This window comes from Microtus oregoni, unplaced genomic scaffold (genome assembly GCF_018167655.1).
Source record: "Microtus oregoni isolate MIOR12 unplaced genomic scaffold, Mior012 000028F_ref0000031, whole genome shotgun sequence".
Lineage (NCBI taxonomy): Eukaryota > Metazoa > Chordata > Mammalia > Rodentia > Cricetidae > Microtus > Microtus oregoni.
This window is the reverse complement of record NW_024543087.1, coordinates 19,114,704-19,133,401: the sequence shown is the minus strand read 5'-3', so window position 1 is coordinate 19,133,401 and position 18,698 is coordinate 19,114,704. Positions and strand designations below refer to the sequence as shown.

General features: G+C 42.2%; 1 protein-coding gene across 3 annotated transcripts in view; it reads left to right on the top strand.

The window, feature by feature from the left end:
* Cpne4 (copine 4) overlaps positions 1 to 18,698 on the top strand; it is a 464,454-nt gene that overhangs the window by 182,349 nt on the left and 263,407 nt on the right. The window lies entirely within an intron of this gene.

The window sequence follows — 18,698 nt, the reverse complement described above, 5'->3', positions numbered from 1 at the left end:
AACCTTGTCACAGTCTTTTGCAATCTGGTTTGAGTGAATTCTCTTTCTGGTCTGTTCACCTCTGCAACCATGAACACTCCTATGTTTCCAAAAACTTTTCAAATATGGAGTACTTTTTAAAATTTTTTTTAAAATATGGAACATCATAGTGTACAGAATTGGAGCCCCTGAACTTAGTGGGCACCCATAACACAGCTGATATGTGACTGACACCAGACAGGAGGCTTCTGAATACTTTTAAGTGGCAGCTATTGTATCGGCATCTAATATATTATTTAAAATAACCTTTACTGAAAACCCTGTGAGTTAGGTGGTGGTATTTCAGTGCCAGAGAGAGAGAGAGAGAGAGAGAGAGAGAGAGAGAGAGAGAGAGAGAGAGAGAGACTTTAAGATAGAGTAGTCAGCCGGGACACCAGAGGCACAGGAAGGCTTACTTAATGCAAAATGGCTAGCAAGTGATCCCACTTCCCTTCTAAGCCAGCCTGAGCTCCAAAGTTACTACATTTTCACATTCCATTGTTGATACTCTCCCCAAATGCCTGTTGCCTGGTAAGACTGAAACAGCGTGCATTTCCCTTCCCTATGTCCTTCCTCTTCTAGGTCCTATGTTTTGCTGTGCCCTACTTTGCTTCTCTGCCCAAAGTGATGCTGCTATTTCTCTGTGTCAGTTGGTGCATCTGCCCATGGGTATCACAGATCTCGTGCCAGGCTGGTTCCTGTGCTTTGATGGGCATTTTATCCTTGGCAGGGGAAAGAGCTCACACTGCTCACCTCCAGAGACACGTCATATTGTCTGCTATTTGGGACAGTTACCAGCACCTTGGCCACCCTTGTACCTCTGAAAAGTGGAGACCATGACACTGCTGGGATGCTACCTTCAAGTTAGATGATGTGGACTTGGGTCATACACAGCATTTTAGTCTCATTATCCCTAAGAACCATGAAACCCAAATCCTTTCTTGACTTTGGCGACTGTATTTACAGTGGCTGTAGCGAGACAGATTCTATTATGTGGGAGCTGAGGAACTGTTTCTATTGTTGGATCCCATATTTTCCCGATTGTCTTGTTTCTCTGTCCTCGAAGCTCATGTGGTAGGAAAATCTAAGAATCTGATGATTAAGGAAGGTAGTTGTATAGTGAGATGCTTAATCTCAGCTATCATACTGATGAGCTCTAGGACCACCTGGGAGATAATCAGGGCTTGTAGAATATTACGTTAAGGTGTGCTACGTTTGTTTATGCTCTGGAACATTTGTTTAACAATGTAAAGATGTGTTACTTTTGTCTATGCTGCATCTGTTTAACTCTATGAAACTGTGATTCTTTGCCTGTCTAAAACACCTGACAGTCTAATAAAGCGCTGAACGGCCAATAGTCAGTCAGGAGAGAGGATAGGCAGGCCTGGCAGGCAGAATAAATAGGAGGAGAACCCAAGAGAAGAAAGGAACAAGATGGAACAGGGAGAGGAGGGCGTCAGGGGCCAGCCACCCAGCTACAACAGCCAGCCAATAAGAGGGAAAGTAAGATTTACAGAAGTAAGAGAAAGATAAAAGCACAGAGGCAAAAGGTGGTTGGGATAATTTAAGATAAGAAAAGCTGGCTAGAGACAAGCTAAGGCTGGGCGTTTACAAGTAAAAATAAACCTCCATCAGTGTGTGAATTATTAGGGAGCTGGGTGGTGGGCCCTCAAAAGAGTAAAGAACAAAATACCAACAGCAACATTTTGGCATTCCAACATGGGACTTGAGTGAAAGATAATACACAAGCAGCAGGCCTCAGATTGTCTTCACTGGGCGAACTACAGTGGACAGACTTCTCCACTGTAGGAGGCACCATTCCCTGGGCTGGGTTCCTGGGCGGTGACAAAAGGAAGGCCCTTCTAGCCATCTGCTCTCCTGTTGTTACCTTTGCTGTATTCTCCTCTAATCACTGGTTTTATTTTATTGTTACATTACATGTTTATGGATTAGCTTTCTTGTGTGTTTGTGGTAGGATAATTGTCTTCTCAAACTTTTTGTTCTCTGAAAAGTTTCAGTCTTCTAAAAACAGTGAAGAAAGATCACCGTGAACGGCCACATATCAGTCACTGGAATTTGTCACCATGTTACCATGACAACTTGACTGCAATGTTGATCTATTTGAATGTATGGAAAATAAATTATGAATTTAGCAATAGAAGTTGTGATGTGGTGTGTATGTGTATGTATGTATGTATGCATGTATGTGAATGTGAGTGAGTGTGTGTGTGTGTGTGTGTACTAGGAGATATATGTACATGTTTGTGTGCTGATGTGCTCACCTATAATAAGTTAAAAATGTGTGTGGAGGTACATGCTTGCACTCTGATGCCTGGGCATGGGAAACAGGTAGATCAACCCAGACCCAGAAAGACAATTATTACATATACTCACTCATAAGTGTTTTTAAACATAAAGCAAAGAAAACCAGCCCACAAATCACAATCCCAGAGAACCTTGACAACAATGAGGACCCTAAGAGAGACATACATAGATCTAATCTACATGGGAAGTAGAAAAAGACAAGATCTCTTGAGTAAATTGGAAGCATGGGGACCTTGGGAGAGGGTTGAACAGGAGGGGAGCAGAGAAAAATGTAGAGCTCAATAAAAATCAATAAAATAAAAGAGCTACAGTGAGAGCATCCTCTCAGGTGTCTCTTTGCTTACGGTGATTCCACGCATCCTTATCATCTCTGGTTTCTGTCTTGTTTATTACTGTGGTTAAACCGAGGGTGAAGACCAGGGACTCTTGGCAGACATTTCATTTTTGTTTCAGCTGCCCAGTCTCCCCTGACCTCTTTCTTTTGGGAAATCTTTGTAAGTTTCAGGGAGGAGACCATGGCCTCTTCTTTTTCATTAGCGGTCTTGGGTTCCACAGATCTGTCAGGCCAGCACTGGATTTGGGAGTTCAATTAAACAGAGTGGACAGGGACCTCTTTCTCTCTTGTGGCAGCTGCCACCAGGACTGCAATTCTTCACCAGAATTGGTTGAAAGGGGAGTTATTAGTTATCTTTTCCTAGTTGTTTAGGCCTGAGGTTAGTTTGCAAGTCTCCACAAAGATCTAGTTGGTCTACTTTAAAAGATTTCAACAGCTATTTTTCTTCACCTTTCCTCCCTCTTTCCTTGTACAATTCAGAAATCCATGCTTCAAATATTATCATACCCTGCAGATTTGCAAAAGATGAAAATTCCACAGGTAATTTAAGCAGGCATCTAAATGCTTTCTAAACATATAAAAGTATCTGCTATATTCATAATCAAGTAAGTGTTAATTTTGAAGGCATAAATATTCAATTATCATAATTGCTTGGAATTTTATAAATTATAATATCCAGTATTGTTGAGAATGCCAGGGAGGGATGTTCCTTCCTAGCTCTGATGAATGCCAGGGGAAAGAAGAACTCAGAAATGTGAACCTTATGTCTACAAGTTGAAGCCTCACAATGCTATTCTTAATGGTGAACATATGAAAACAATTTCCACTGAGAATAATAGGGAAGTGATTAAAAAAATTCTGACCATATAACTCAATAGTGTTCACTTGGTTACAATGAGATTTGCAAGCAGGATTTAATGATATAGTTCATAAAATAATGCCTCTTAAATTAAAATATATGGGTAGGGAGGTAGGTCAGGGAGATCAGACAGGAAAGTGCTTGAAGACCTGAGTTTAATCCCCAGAAGCCATGGGGAAAGCTGAGTGTGTTGGTGCATGCCTGCAATTCATGTTGGGAAGGTGGAGGCAAGCGAATCTGTGGAGCGCTCTGGCTTCCTAGTCTATTCGAATCAGTGAGCTCTGAGTTCAGGGAGAGACCCTGTCTACAAAGCTAAGGTGAAGAATGACAGGGGAAGAGGCCATCATTCATGGTCTCTCCAGGGCAGGCATAGACCCATACACATGTACATTTGCATAAACATGTGAACATGTACACATGCATATGCCATGCAAACACCCATATACAAACAACAGTAAGATGTTTGATTCTAGGAGTAATATGATTTCATTTTAGTTAAAATTGTGAAAAGGAGAAAATGTATGCACTGTTGCCTCTGAGTTATGAATGAACGGGTCTTTAATTTTCTTCTTTTGTCTTGCCAGTATGTTGCAAATTGCCTTAAGTATCAAGAGAGATTACATTTTTAAGACAGGGGCAATCATTTTCTTCCTCCTAAAGTGTCTTCTAACAGCTTCTCTCCTGCAGGAAACAGCTGCTTTCCTCAGTCCATTTGACTCCTTTTGTCCTCTCTTTAAAGTGACAGCTTTGAAATGAGGGCATCTCTGAGGTGGACATGTAATCTGAGTGTTCTTGTGCTGGCTCTCAACACACATTCTACCTACCTGAACAGATCCAGGCTATGAGGAATTGGGACTCATGTTGATGTAACACTGTAATACCTGATCAGCCACAGCCCCGGACCCCGTCCCTCTCCCTACACACTCAGGCTTCCTTTCCAGCTATGCCCCTAGCCATGAGATAAGCAGATTTGCTAATAGTCAGGGCTAGCAGTACATTCCCTTTTGCTCAATCACTTATGCCTGGGGCTGCAGGAAGTTAGATTATTGAAAACACGGGTATCTGGAACTAGTTATACCAATTATGACTAGATTTATTGAAATGAAGGGAGCTTGCTTCGTTTCTGGAGGAGTGATAAGGACATGGGGTTGGAGGGGATAGATTAAATTTAGATAAAGCTGTTACAAGTGGCCAAGCAGGGATGAGCAAAACTAAGTAGAGATGGGCACTGGATTCAGGGCACAGCCATGGAGGATAACTGGAACTAAAAAATTTTGGACTAATGAGAGACTGCTTCAAAAAAAAAAAAAAGAAAGATGAATCATACCTAGGCAGCAAAACACATGGTTGTCCCGTGGTTTCCACACACATTCACCACATCTGTACACGGAGGAACACACACACACAGACACAAGTGAGAGAGGGAGAGAAAAGACAAACAGACAGACACTCACACCCCAAATAAGGAATAACAGCTTTTGACTGCGTTTGTAGGAATTTAGCCACCATCCTGTTCAGACCATCCTGTGTCTGCATGGAAAAACGGACAGGTCATGCATTGGTTCAGTTTGAAGAAAAAGAAGCAGTCTTTCCCCTAATCCATTCACCAGGGTGATAGACTCCCAAAATCTTCCCCTGCCCTGAGAGTCTAGCTCCCCCCACTGATCATGCACCTCTTTACTATGTGAGTATTATTTATGAAACAGCTTGTGGGATTCCCCTCTGAATGTTGTGAATACCATTGGTGAATAAAGAAACTGCCTTGGCCTGTTGATAAGGGCAGAATTTAAGTAGGCATGGAAAACTAAACTGAATGCTGGGAGAAAGAAGTCAGAGTCAGGGAGAAGCCATGGACAGATGCGCTGAAACTTTGCTGGTAGGCCACGACCTTGTGGTGATGCACAGATTAATGGAGATGGGTTAAATTAGGATGTAAGTGGTGGGGAAGAGACAGAAATCTTTAATAAATAAATACATTTAGAAAAAGAGTTAGCCAATAAGAAGCTAGAGCTAATGGGCTAAGCAGTGATTTAAATAATATAGTTTCTATATGATTATTTCGGGGCTGAACAGCTCGAAAACCAACAAGCAGCCTTCACTGCATCAGCAGCTGGTGTATTATATCTTTGCATAAATATCTCTAATAAGTAACCACCTATTCGGATCATAACCATCTCCATCCTGAGCAAAGCCAACACGTTAGTATTTCTCTGCATCTCTACTGAGACATCTCCCTATCAACACACAAGGAATGAGTGTACAGAGGAGTCAGCTGTGCTGGGGAATCACGGGTAATGCAATAAACTTCTTTGGTGGACTTCCTGATAGTCACATGTAGTGATAAAGGGGACAAGAAGAATCCATGTAGTTACCCATGCCAAGCATCTTCTGTCTGTTCCTTCAGAAGCACTGTTAGAGAGTTTAGGCAGTAAGGTGGGAAGAAGAAGGCAACCCATTCCAGACATCTGTGTAAAACTAATGCCTCTCAGATCCTCAGGAACATAGTACACAACCTTTTTATTTTTTCCCAAACTTTTTAAAATTGTTTTTATTGAGTTATACATTTTTTTCTCTGATGTGGGAGTGTCATATATCAATCTGTTGATTTCATTGGTTAAGCAATAAAGAAACTGCCTGGCCCTCATAGGTTAAAACATAGGTGGGTGGAGTAAACAGAACAGAATGCTGGGAGGAAGAGGAAGTGATCTCAGACTGACAGCTCTGCTCTCTGGAGCAGAGATGCCATGCTCCCCGCTCCTAGACAGACACACGCGATGAAGCTCCGACCCAGGATGGACGTAGGCTAGAATCTCCCTGGTAAGCCACCTCGTGGGCTACATAGATTATTAGAAATGGATTGAGGCTGAAACTAATGAGCCAAGCAGTGTTTAAAAGAATACAATTTGTGTGTTGTTATTTCGGGACATAAGCTAGCCAGGTGGCTGGGGTGCTGGTGACACAGCCCCGCTGCTCCTATTACAACATTTCTCTCCTCTCCCTTCCTCCCCTTTCCATTTCTGTCCTCTCTTGTGACCCCCCCCCCCCCGCCCCATGCTACCAATTTACTCAGGAGATCTTGCCTTTTCCTGCTTCCCATATAGATTAGATCCATGTATGTTTCTCTTAAGGTCCTCTTTGTTGTCTAGGTTCTCTGGGGTTGTGGACTGCAGACTGGTTTTTCTTTTTCTTTTTTATGTCTAAAAGCCACTTATGAGTGAGCACATATTATATTTGTCTTTCTGGGTCTGGGTTACCTCACTCAATTTTTTTTTCTAGATCCATTTATTTGCCTGCAAATTTTAAGATGTCATTTTTTACCAATGTGTAATATTCATTGTGTAAATGTACCACATTTTCCTTTTACATTCTTCAGTAGAGGGGCATTTAAGTTGTTTTCAGGTTCTGGCTATTACGAATAATGCTACTATGAACATATCCTTGTGGTATGATTGAGCATCCTTTGGGTATATACCCAAAAATGATATTGCTGGATCTTGAGGTAGATTGTTTCCTAATTTTCTGAGAAATGGCCATACTGGTTTCCAAAGTGGCTGTACCAGTTTGCACTCCCACCAGCAATGAAGGAGTGTTTTCCTTACCCCACATCCTCTCCAGTACAAGCTGCCATCAGTGGCTATTCTTAAAGAATATATCCTTACCAAGTGCCAGAGATTTCTAAGTTATTTACATGTTTTCTATTTCATTAAAATATCTTTGTAAGCCAAGTATATAATTGATACCATTTTATATATAAGAATCAGGTTATTTATCTTGTCCCCAACTGCATAGACTATAGACTTTAGAATTGGAGCAGTTCAGACTGTGTACCGTGTTACACGCCTGTAATCCCAGCCTTTAGAGGCTAAGGTAGGAGAATCTCAATTTCACATTCAGCTTGGGCTACATATAGTGAATTTTGGTCAATCTACAATTCACAGAGAGAGACTGTTTCATAAAACACACCAAAGAATCAAAGCAGTCTGACTGTCATCCTTCTGTTATTAGCTCAGTGCCATCATATTTATGTATCTAATTTAATTCCAGTTAACTGGGTTTTTATTAATTTGACATATATTTATTGTACATATGGTGCATTCCATAAAGACATCTTTATCTAAGTGTATCATCAAAATGTATACTTTGAATGTGACTCCATTCATCCCAACGTTCTCTTCTTCCCATTAATCCCCCTTCCTTCCTTCCTTCCTTCCTTCCTTCCTTCTTTTCTTTTCTTTTTTCTTTGTTTTTTGAGGCAGGGTTTCTCTGTAGCTTTGGAGCCTGTCCTGGAACTAGCTCTGTAGACCAGGCTGGTCTCGAACTCACAGAGATCCGCCTGCCTCTGCCTCCCAGTGCTGGATTAAAGGCGTGCGCCACCATCGCCCAGTATGGTACTCTTGCTTTTTCATGTCCTATGCACATATGCAATGTTATGTGTCTATAAAATCTAGGACTCACAAATGAGAGAAATTGTGGTAGATGTCTTCTTGAGCCTTAATTATTCTGTTTAATGCAGTGATCTCCAAATGCACCATTTCCTTTTGAACAACTTTATCTAAGTGTATCATAAAAAAAAAAAAAACTCAGCTCTGCTGCTTGCAAGCCGTGAGACCCCAGGCATGCTATGACCCTCCAAACACAGTCCATGGAAAATAATCCAGCGTCCTCTGGCGTGGCTGGCATGGCATCCTCTCAAAGTGCAATAAGGATTGAGAAGAATAGGAAAGAACCAGCCCAACACAAGGGGCAGAAGAGGAATTCATCAATGCTGACTTTATTCTCTTTCCATAAATAAGAAAACTTGTGATGTGTAGAAACAGGGGTAATTATTTTGGAAATCCTTGCCCAGATGAAAATGTCATCTTAATGATTTGAAACAGGGATGTTTTCAAAATGATCTCGGGTTGATGGATTTTTCTAGGACTTTGGGTGTAAGGATGTGGCCTGGATCTGTGCTACAGCTCTGCAGCCTAACTGCCTACTAACACTGTGAAGCTGTGCTGGGAAGGCATTCGGTTCACTGTGCAGGGACCCAAAGTCAGCTGACTTCCTAGGAAGACAAGTGTGTTGGTTTTGATAACAGTAAATTTAGAAGTAAGGTCTTTCCTCCTTGTTAAATCAATAAGTTCTGAGTCACATGGATATTTTGTATTTTAGGAATACAAGAGAAATGACAATTTTCCAAGTCCTTTCAAATCACTACTCCTATACAATGAGGAGTCAGGTTTTAAATCCATTCAATCCAACTTTTTAGTGACTGCAAGGCCTGGTGAATATACATAAATAGAATCAGAACCCTGATTCTGTTTTCTTGGTCTTGTAGGTATTTCCCCAAATCATCATTTTATTTCCCCTGATGTTCAAATGGGTGAGCGCGAACTAGGAAAGGAAGTGATTATCTCCAGGGAAGGTACAAGCTGGCAGCGGCAAATGAAATCAAACTCACAGGCCACACAGACCGTGATTATTCAAGAGAATGTCTCAGGAGCCAGGGGACTACGCCTTAGCAGGGTGTATGATCCGGTGCTGGGGAGTCTGGAAGAGAAAGAAGCCTGAAGATGATAGGGAAGATGCAATGTGGTTAGGTAGGATGCTGGTTGGCTTCCATCACTGTTGCAAAATACTAGAGGAAATCGATTTATAGCAGCGGAAGGATTGGTTTGGCTCTATTTTTAGACATTTCAATTATTCAGCCCTGTTTCTGTGGGGCCTGGGGGTTAGTCAGAACACCATGGCAAGAATGTGTGGTAGAGTAAGCTATTCAGCTCATAATATTCAGAGAGGAAGGAATGAAGATCGGTGTCCTATAGTCCCCATTAAGGGCACAGCCCTCACAACCCAGGATTCCCACAAAGTTCCATGTATTAAACATCTCTGTGACCTCGCAATACCTGTCCAAGGACCTAGTACATGGGCATATCAGGGGACAGGACCAAGTACATGGCCATATGGAATCAGGACCGAGTACACAGTTATATGGTGTCAGGACCAAGTACATAGGCATATGGGGTCAGGACCAAGTACACAGGCGTATGGGGTCAGGACCGAGTACACAGTTATATGGGGTCAGGACCGAGTATACAGTTATATGGGGTCAGGACCGAGTACACAGTTCTATGGGGTCAGGACCGAGTACACAGTTCTATGGGGTCAGGACCAAGTACACAGTTATATGGTGTCAGGACCAAGTACACAGGCATATGGGGTCAGGACCGAGTACACAGTAATATGGGGTCAGGACCGAGTACACAGTTCTATGGGGTCAGGACCGAGTACACAGTTCTATGGGGTCAGGACCGAGTACACAAGCATATTGGGGGAGGTATTCAGCAAAAACATTCTTTTCAAATTGAAATTAATTGACCAGAAAGAACTGAACATCAACTAAATACCTGTATCTCAAGGGACTCTGATGTGGAAAGAGCCAAGAGAACACAGCTCCTAAAAGTTCAGAGCCATGAACCGATGTTCTGTATTCAAACACCATTCTTTCCCTTGGTAGCCCTATGTGTTCTTCAATACCCTTAGCCTTTGTGAGCCTCCATTAGCTACTTATAGGAAGGGGATAATAACACTTCCTAGTCCAGGAGCTGCTGTGAACCTTTTGTGAGGCGATATCCATTAAAACTGTCTGGGGCTAGGGATAAAAACACCATCAAGCTGGATGAGCTGAGTTTGAACTCAAAGAAACACCTAGTGGAAGGAGAGAACCAAATCTGGCATGTAGCATGTTCACACAGACACACACACACACACACACACACACACACAGTGGGGCTGATAAGTATAATTTAAAATTTTCAAAAACCTGTTTGGTATAGATTAATGAAATAATACATTGACAAATTATAATATCAGTCTGACTTCAAGGAGGTCATGATGGTACGTTTGATCAACTTGACCTAAGCAATGAGAACATGACACACACAGAACATACAGAGATTCTTGGATTCAGTCATGACAGAAAGGAACTGCCGTTTTGTTGATCTTCCAGCCCTGGGACTAGAACTTAGGGCTTTGCATACACTGGGCAAGTACTCTACCACACAGCTATGCTCTTAGCCCCTTTTATACTCTGCATGTTTCTCATATAGAGTCTTATTTAATATTGCCCATGCTGGCCTTGGACTTGTTCTGTAATCCCACAGTTCTATTCAAGTGACATTCCCTGGTGCGTTTGAGGCCCTGTTTAGACTGTGGTCAGAAGTGGGAACATTGCTTTTTAGAAGCTTCATGGAAAAGTGTCCTTGGTTTCTTCCAACGATGCAAACCTGGAGCAACCGACAGTGACTCGTCTTTGACCTGGGGTTAGAGGGCAAAGGCTGCAGTGTGCCAGCCCCATCCCACAATAGCTTTGTTTTTATCAGTGTGTCTTACTAGCCTTCTAGCACTTCTGGAATGGAGTCTTGTTCTTCTCTCTTTATACATGAGGAAACTGAGGCTCAGGGGGATCAAATGCTGGAACTAATGCTGAGTTCTAAACCACAGGGGAGCCTGCAGAACAGCAAGGGTGGAAAATCACCCCTGTTCACCATGGACGTAGCTTCGGCTTTTAAATGTGTATCTAAAATCTGCTGAATTGATTACTAAATGTGCGTGCATTCGGGGTAAACACTCCTTCCTTTCTGCACGCACCATATCACTCTGCCCTGTGTTTGAGCAGTGTGCCCTGCAGTGTGTAAATAAGAAATGATGACTCCTCAAACGTGCGCGGGGGTGGAATGGGGTTGATAAAACAGAAGCATGCATAATTCAAATAACGAGCCCTGTCCCACTCCATTTTTGCATACATAATTTGTAGACTCTCTGGGTCTCTGCCAGCAGCGTACCCAATGCTCCCACCACTGCCTTCCAGAAATCTCTCAGAGTCATGTCAGTCATGGTGTACTCCTCCGAAGGTGCACGAGGTAAAATTATTGTTTTCATTTAGCACTTTAAAAAATGATTTATGAAGACTATGATTGTGTTTTCTGTTGCTTTTGCTTGAAGGCAAGTATAGACCCAGAGAGAGTTAAAGGTGGTCCAAGGAGCTGTTGTGGATTGGCGGCGACAATGAAGTTGGGCCCAAGCCATACCTGGGTGACAATCAACCTCTGACTTGGCGCATTCATCAAACATGTTTCATTTCCTCCTTGGATAAATGTTATTCTTGTCTCTGATTCTTCCCATTATGTGCCCTTTTGTAGATGGGCAGCTGTTAAGATTAAGTATTTCCTTTCAAATGCATATAAGTAGTTTAAATGTTTTTGGTAACAGCCTATCTGTCAAAAGTGGGACCTGGCTTTTCTCCATAGGACCATAACTTGCTTCCAAGCCATATTCGTAGTCAGTGGTTGGTGATGGAGACCCCAGTTTGTCATCTCTGGTTTGCTATAGCCTCGTCAAGATTTGCACACTTATATTGGTACAAGTGGTCAGTTGAGCATTTAAAGGTAGTCCGTTTAAACTGCTGTTGCCTTACCTTTGTAATCCTCTCCTTTCAAAAATTCCCTCCTTTCCTGCTCCTCTTTCCAATATGGTGTATAACCACATAACATTGGGAAGCATCCATATTGGTAAACCCACTGGATCCCTGTTGGTCACCTCTGAGTGGATGTCTGTGTCCAGTATTACGTTCCTTTGTATATCAACCCCAATTAGAAGTGGAGTGCTAAGATCTGTTAATGTCTGTGGTCCCTGTCTTGCGCCCTTTGTTCCAAGTAGAGGTTTCTGTTCCTTAGTTGGCATGTTAGAAACCTCTGACAGTCGATCATTCACTGAGGGTGCCTCCTTAAGCCTTTTGAAGATGCCCCCAACTATGAAAGCTCTCAAGTAGTAGGTGAATTGGCCCATCTATCTGCTCTAGAAAAGTCAGAAGCACAAGCCCATTGGGGGTTTCTATCCCATCTCTTCCAAAAGAAGGAGCTTGGAGCCTGGGCTCAGTTTATGTTCACACCCATATTCTGCATTCTTCCCCTGCTGCAGGCTTCAGTAACCAAGGCAAGTTTTCAATTGCTTGCAGTATGGCTGAGAGCCACCTTCAGCTTCTTGCTATGACAGTGCCTCCTTAGCTGGGCGCTGCCCCAGAAGGCTGTCTGCTGACTGTGCCTCCTTCTTCTTGGGGCAGTGAGCATGAAGGAAGCTCTGGATGCTGTACCTCTTTGTCTGACAGCAATGAGTGATTTCTCTGCTTGCTTCCTGGTGTGATTTCTCCCTGCCTTAACTATCTGGATCCACGTCTGAATGCCACATGGTTCTTTTCATATTTAGGAATTGTTCCATGCCATGAAAGGAGAAGGAAACAACCCTCTCCTCACAGGGAGCTGACTCCCTGTGTTTTCCTCCCCACAGAGAGGTCGAGGGTGAAACAGAACCTGGCACAGAACGTCTCGCTCTCGTTTCTGTCTTCAGTAGTTCTTTGATTTTCCTTTAAGCCTTGAGCTCTGGGATGCAGTTGTTTCAGGGACTAAAATGGGCACGATTTCTCCTCCTCAGGAAGGGGTGCTAGGCTGGAGAAGAACTGTCATAAGGAGACATGTGTGAGTGCAGTTAGGATCAATATAGTAGGGAGACATAAAGGTTAACAGAAACATCTTACTCTTGGAGAAGGTTCCCCAAAGGGGTAGCATAGCAGGTAGCCCATGGTTAGATGTATAGTTCGACTCATGGCTGAACTGTGTCAAATGTCTAGGTGTGCCTTTTGTTCAAAGCAGTTCAAAGCTTGTTTTCTACCGAGTTTATATTAAGAAGAGGCCAGAATGTCTGTTCTAGAAGCCCAATATGCAACTAGAGTGATCTAAAAAGCTAGCAAGTAAATACCTCTAGAGACTTCCATAACAGAGGGCAGTGACAGAAGGGGATGTCTGGAGGTGCTCAGGAGCCCTGCCACCAAAGTCAGCAATGGCAGCATCAACGCAAACGTTTGTCTTGCTGCTTCGACAGTCCCGATTAGGAATCCAGAGTTTGCCAGCTTGATACACCCCACACTCTGCTAAGTAGAAATTTAAATCAAACTGTAGAATTCAAATCCTGTTGATAAATATTTTGGCTGGCTGTTTCCTACTTGAGGCCGGCATTTAGCCAACATATTTGTTAACTGAGCTGCGACTTGTTCTTTTGGGTTCCAATTCAGCCGTTCCCTGTTACCCTTTCACTGCTGATGGGGCTCAGCACAGAGCAAAAGGGAATCCAAACCTAATAAAGATCCAAACGACTAATGGGGTAAGATGGGAAGCCAACTGAGAAAATTATAGAGGAGACAGACTAGGAGTGGGAGAGAAGAGGCTGGTGGCACGAACTCTTTCATGAAGACGCTGCCAATGTCCTAGATACAGTCTCCCTTTGTAGGCCAGATCTTCATGGCACCCCTCCCCCAATTCTCCCATTGCTGAGGGAATCCATATGAACACATGATGATTTCTTCCTGACTAAAGTGAGGGGCCTTTTAGTTAGTCTGCCTCAATCACCTGATGATTCGCTGTACAGAATCTCACACAGTCTAGGTGCCTGCACTGTGCAATCAGAGACAGAAAAGAACCATGGAGAAAGCATGACCACAGCCTCCATCCCACTGGTAGCCGAGTCGAGGTCTTGCAGCAGAGGGAACACAGGCACCTCAGGCCACATCTCCACGCAAGCCTTTTGTTGATTATATTGTCATCGTAATAAAACCATCTGGGACAACAATATGCAGTAGAAAATCAGTTCAGGGCTGGGGAGAAGGCCCACTGAGTGAGGCTGCCTGTTGCTATGCTGTAAGACCTGAGTCTAATCCCAGACCCACATGATGGAAGTAAAGGACTGATTTCTGCAGGTTAGGCTCTGACTTTCACTCATCTGCATGCAAATAATTAACTAACTAAATAAATAAATAAAAATAAACAAATGAATGTTTAAAAAAATCACCAACTTATACCATCTTTCTGTCAGCCAGAATAATCACTACCAATATTATATTAAATGTGCATATATATATATATATATATATATATATGTGTGTGTGTGTGTGTGTGTGTGTGTGTGTGTGTGTATGTATATGGTAGGCAGGTATAAAAATATAATTCTATACATAAATATGAATATATACATTTGTTTTTTAATTGAACATATATATTAAACAACAAAATTATAGGAAATATGATTGTATATAACACATATATATTATGCCCTGGTTTTAAGAATTCATTTTGCATTGAATTATCAGCATCTCTCGTGATATATTTTCTCTATCAATATGATCTTTAAAAATTAAAAAGTCAATCCCAGTTCCCTTTCCCTTGGTATGTAAAATAAGGTTATTTTAAAAATAAATCAATTTAAAAGCCAACTGCCCAGGGCCAAGAGTATGGTACAGTTGACAGAGTACTTGCCTAGCACGCACGGAGTCCTGGGATTCAACCCCAGCAGCACATAAACCATGCATGGCAGTACACGTCTGTGCTTATAACACTTAGGAGGTGGAGATAAGAAGAAAATTCCAAGTTTAAGGTTACCCTAACTGAATAGCAAGTTCAAGGCCAGCCTGGGCTACATGAAGCCCTTTCACACACACACAAAAGCTCATTGCACTTCAAATTTGTTGGCTTGTTTCTATAATGTGGATTTTGAACGTATTTGAATACTTGCCATTATAATGCAATTTCTTCTCAATAACTTTTCCTTCAGAATGCACAGTGTGAGATCATGTTTTCACATAAAAGTCGCCTGTGCCTCACGCTTCTGCACAGGTGATTTCTGAATCCGAGCCATGATGTAGCACAAGGCTTTTCACACGTATTAGAGATTGTTTTCTAAAACTTTCCCCAAGGCATTCTCCCCACCCTCACTGTCATCACTTGGCATTTTAAAATAAGAAGTTATATTCAAATGTTTTATTTTAAAATACACTCATTTTTACTATAAAGAAAACTGAGAGTATTATTTGAATAAGTAAAATTTCAGGTCAGAATTATACTTTTTAAGTCATAAAAGTTCACAATATATATTTATGTACATGTTTGTCTATGCATACAAACAAATATATGTAGAACTTTAGACTTTACCTTTGTGTGTGGGTATGTCTGGACATGTGTGTCATGTGTGTGGGGGTGAGCATGCACATGTATGCTGTGCATGTACAAGCCAGAGGTTAGCTTCAGTTCCTCAGGATGCGCTAATTACCAGGTAATTTCAGTCAGGCCATTTACTTAACGTGGTGCTCACTGCTTTGGCTAAATAGGCTTCTCCCAGCCTTCTCAGCATTGGGATTACAAGCAAGCATGACCATACTTAGTGATTTTTGTGTGTTTTGCTTTGTTTTGGTTTGGTTGTTTGGTTTGTGTGTGTGTGTGTATGTGTATGTGACAGGGTTTCTCTGTGTAGCTTTGGAGTTTGTCCTGGACTTGTTGTGTAGACCAGGCTGGCCTCGAACTCACAGAGATCTGCCTGCCTCTGCCTCCCAAGTGCTGGGATTAAAGGTGTGCGCCACCACCACCTGACTGTCACAGTCAATATTTTTTTATGTGGGCTCTGTGCTCAGACTTACTTCCTCCTGCTTGCAAGGCAAGCACTTCACTAACCTAGCCATCTCCCAACCTGATGCTTAGCATGTCCAGAAGTTACCAGAGACCTTACATCATAATACCCTGTCATATTACTTGAGTTTCTTTTGTTTTTGTTCTGTGAGATTTTTGGAACACGTTTTCGTCTCATGGACGTTAGCAGTCAGCCTGAGCCTCCAATGACCAAGGCAACTCTCCACCCCGGTGTTGCTTTCTTTTGTATAAATGTTAAGTTTCTATTTCTCCAGCATAGACTCCTAGGATCAGGGCTGCACAGAAGTAAGGTGTTTTGATTTTCAAGAAATTCCCACTTTGTTTTCCAGAATGGCAGAGTCATTTTCCACTCCCATCAGCAGCAGGTGGAAGAAGGCAGGGTTCTGCTGTCTCCCCAGTACTTGTTATCAGTGAGTGTTAATGCTGTTTTTGCCTTTCCAGCAGATGTGTAGTGTATCTACCTGTGGCTTTGATTCACGTATCTCTAATGTCTAGTGATGCTTACTATATCTAGTGATTCTGATTATCTTTCCTTGGGCTTCTTTCATGTCTGCATATCTTTGGTTAAGCATATAGTCAAGTATTTTATCCAACTGAAACTGAGCTGTGTGGCTGTTTACTGTTGAGTTTAGAGAGTTCTTTTTGGGGGTCGGGTTTTCAAGACAGGGTTTCTCTGTAGCTTCTGTGCCTGCTCTGGAACTCATTCTGTAGACCAGGCTGGCCTTGAATTCACAGAGATATGCCTGCCTCTGCCTCCCAAGTGCTGAGATTAAAGGTATGCACCCCTACTGTCAGACTAGAGAATTCTTTAAACATTCTGGATGCATGCACCTTGTTGGACATGTTGTTTACATGCATTTCTCCCTGATCATTTCATTCTGTTAACAGTGCCCTAAGCAAAGCAGCATATTTCATTTCAGCTGAGCCCAATTCATCAATTCAATTTTTTCTATCTTTTGAAGTCATGCCTACAGTCTTATCATGATATTTTTTCCTTTCCAGGCTTTTTTTCTTTTTTCTTGTGTTGTTACATTAGCTAGAACATACCACTCCGTGGACAATGAGTGCCAAGTGTTGACCTCTTGCCTTGGCATTTAGTCTGTCACCGTTGCCTGTGTTATTAGTTATTGATAATTCTATCAATGCACTTTATCACACTGAGGAAGTCCCCTTCTTTTTAGTTGCAAATATTTATTCTGAATGGTGCTAAATTCTGTCAAAGGCTTTTCTACCTCAGTGAATATGATCATGTGGACTCTTTTTCTTTAGATTAAGTATGAGACACTGAACCGGTCGTGTGTGTGTGTGTGTGTGTGTGTGTGTGTGTGTGTGTGTGTGTGTATGCGCTTCTGTTTATAGACTTATGGAGACCAGATTTTAGCAAAGAATATCTCCCTCTACAGTCTCTCTCACCTTTGATTTTTCAGACAAGGTTTCTCTTTGTGTCTAGAACTCACCTGAGTTGTTGAGGCCAGCTGGCCAGTGAGCTGTTTGCTTCAGCTTCCCCAGCCCTGGGTTCTGGAGACCTAATCACGTTCACACAGCAAGCACTAGACCGAGTGAGCTCCCCTCACCCCAGCCTCACATTAATTTGTCTTCAACAGTGAAACCAACTTTGTGTTGTGGATTAAACCTCACTTGGTAACTGTGTATTATTCTATTTATGTATTTCTCAATATTTTGGTAATTTTTGGTATCTGTGAACATATTGCATACAGCCCAATTGTTATTTTATTCTCCAAGTGGTGTGGAACAATTCTGTATCTGTCAATTACATTTTAAATAAACGTTGATTGGTCGATAGCCAGGCAGGAAGTATAGGTGGGAAAACCAGACAGGAAGTAGAGGTGGAGTGATGAGAACAGGAGTATTCTGGGAAGCTCTTTCCCCAGTCCTTCCCAGACCACTGAAGAAGCAGAATGTGATCTGCCCCACTGAAAAAGGTACTGAGCCATGTGGCTAACATAGATAAGAATAATGGGTTAATATAAGCTACAAGAGCTAATAAGAAGCCTGAGCTAATGGGCCAATCAGTTTATCACTAATGCAGACTCTCTGTTTGATTCCCTTGGGGCTTACAGGCTGTGAAAACTGGGCAGGACAAAAACCCCAACCAAGTAGACCACATGTTACATCCAAGTCTTTAAAGTGCTCTTCTGGTATGCCCAACTTGTGTAGGGGCCTACCTCCCTCCTGAGTGGTATTTTCTACTGTACTCAGGCTCTCAGAGCTCCTCTTATGGTGGTTACTCTGTAGCTTCGGTGCCTGTCCTGGCACTCACTCTGTAGACCAGGCTGGCCTCAAATGCACAGAGATCTGCCTGTCTCTGCCTCCCAAGTGCTAGGATTAAAGGTGCCACCACTCAGGAGGCAGAGGCAGGCGTATCTCTGTGAGTTCAAGGCCAGACTGGTCTGTAGAGGTCACCAGCTTCTTAATTCTATCTTTCAGAGATTTCTGCCATTTCCTTAGTTGGACACAGGGTTTTAGTTTAAGTTGACAGGATTCTAGGACATGTTTGGGTCATACCCAGGAACCATTTATGCTTTCATAAGTAGTAAGACAAGATTCATTTTATATTTATATTTATTTTAATTTTTCTGTCTTCCTTTTACTTCGTTTTCACTGTTAGGCAAACTTCAAATGAATTCTAAAT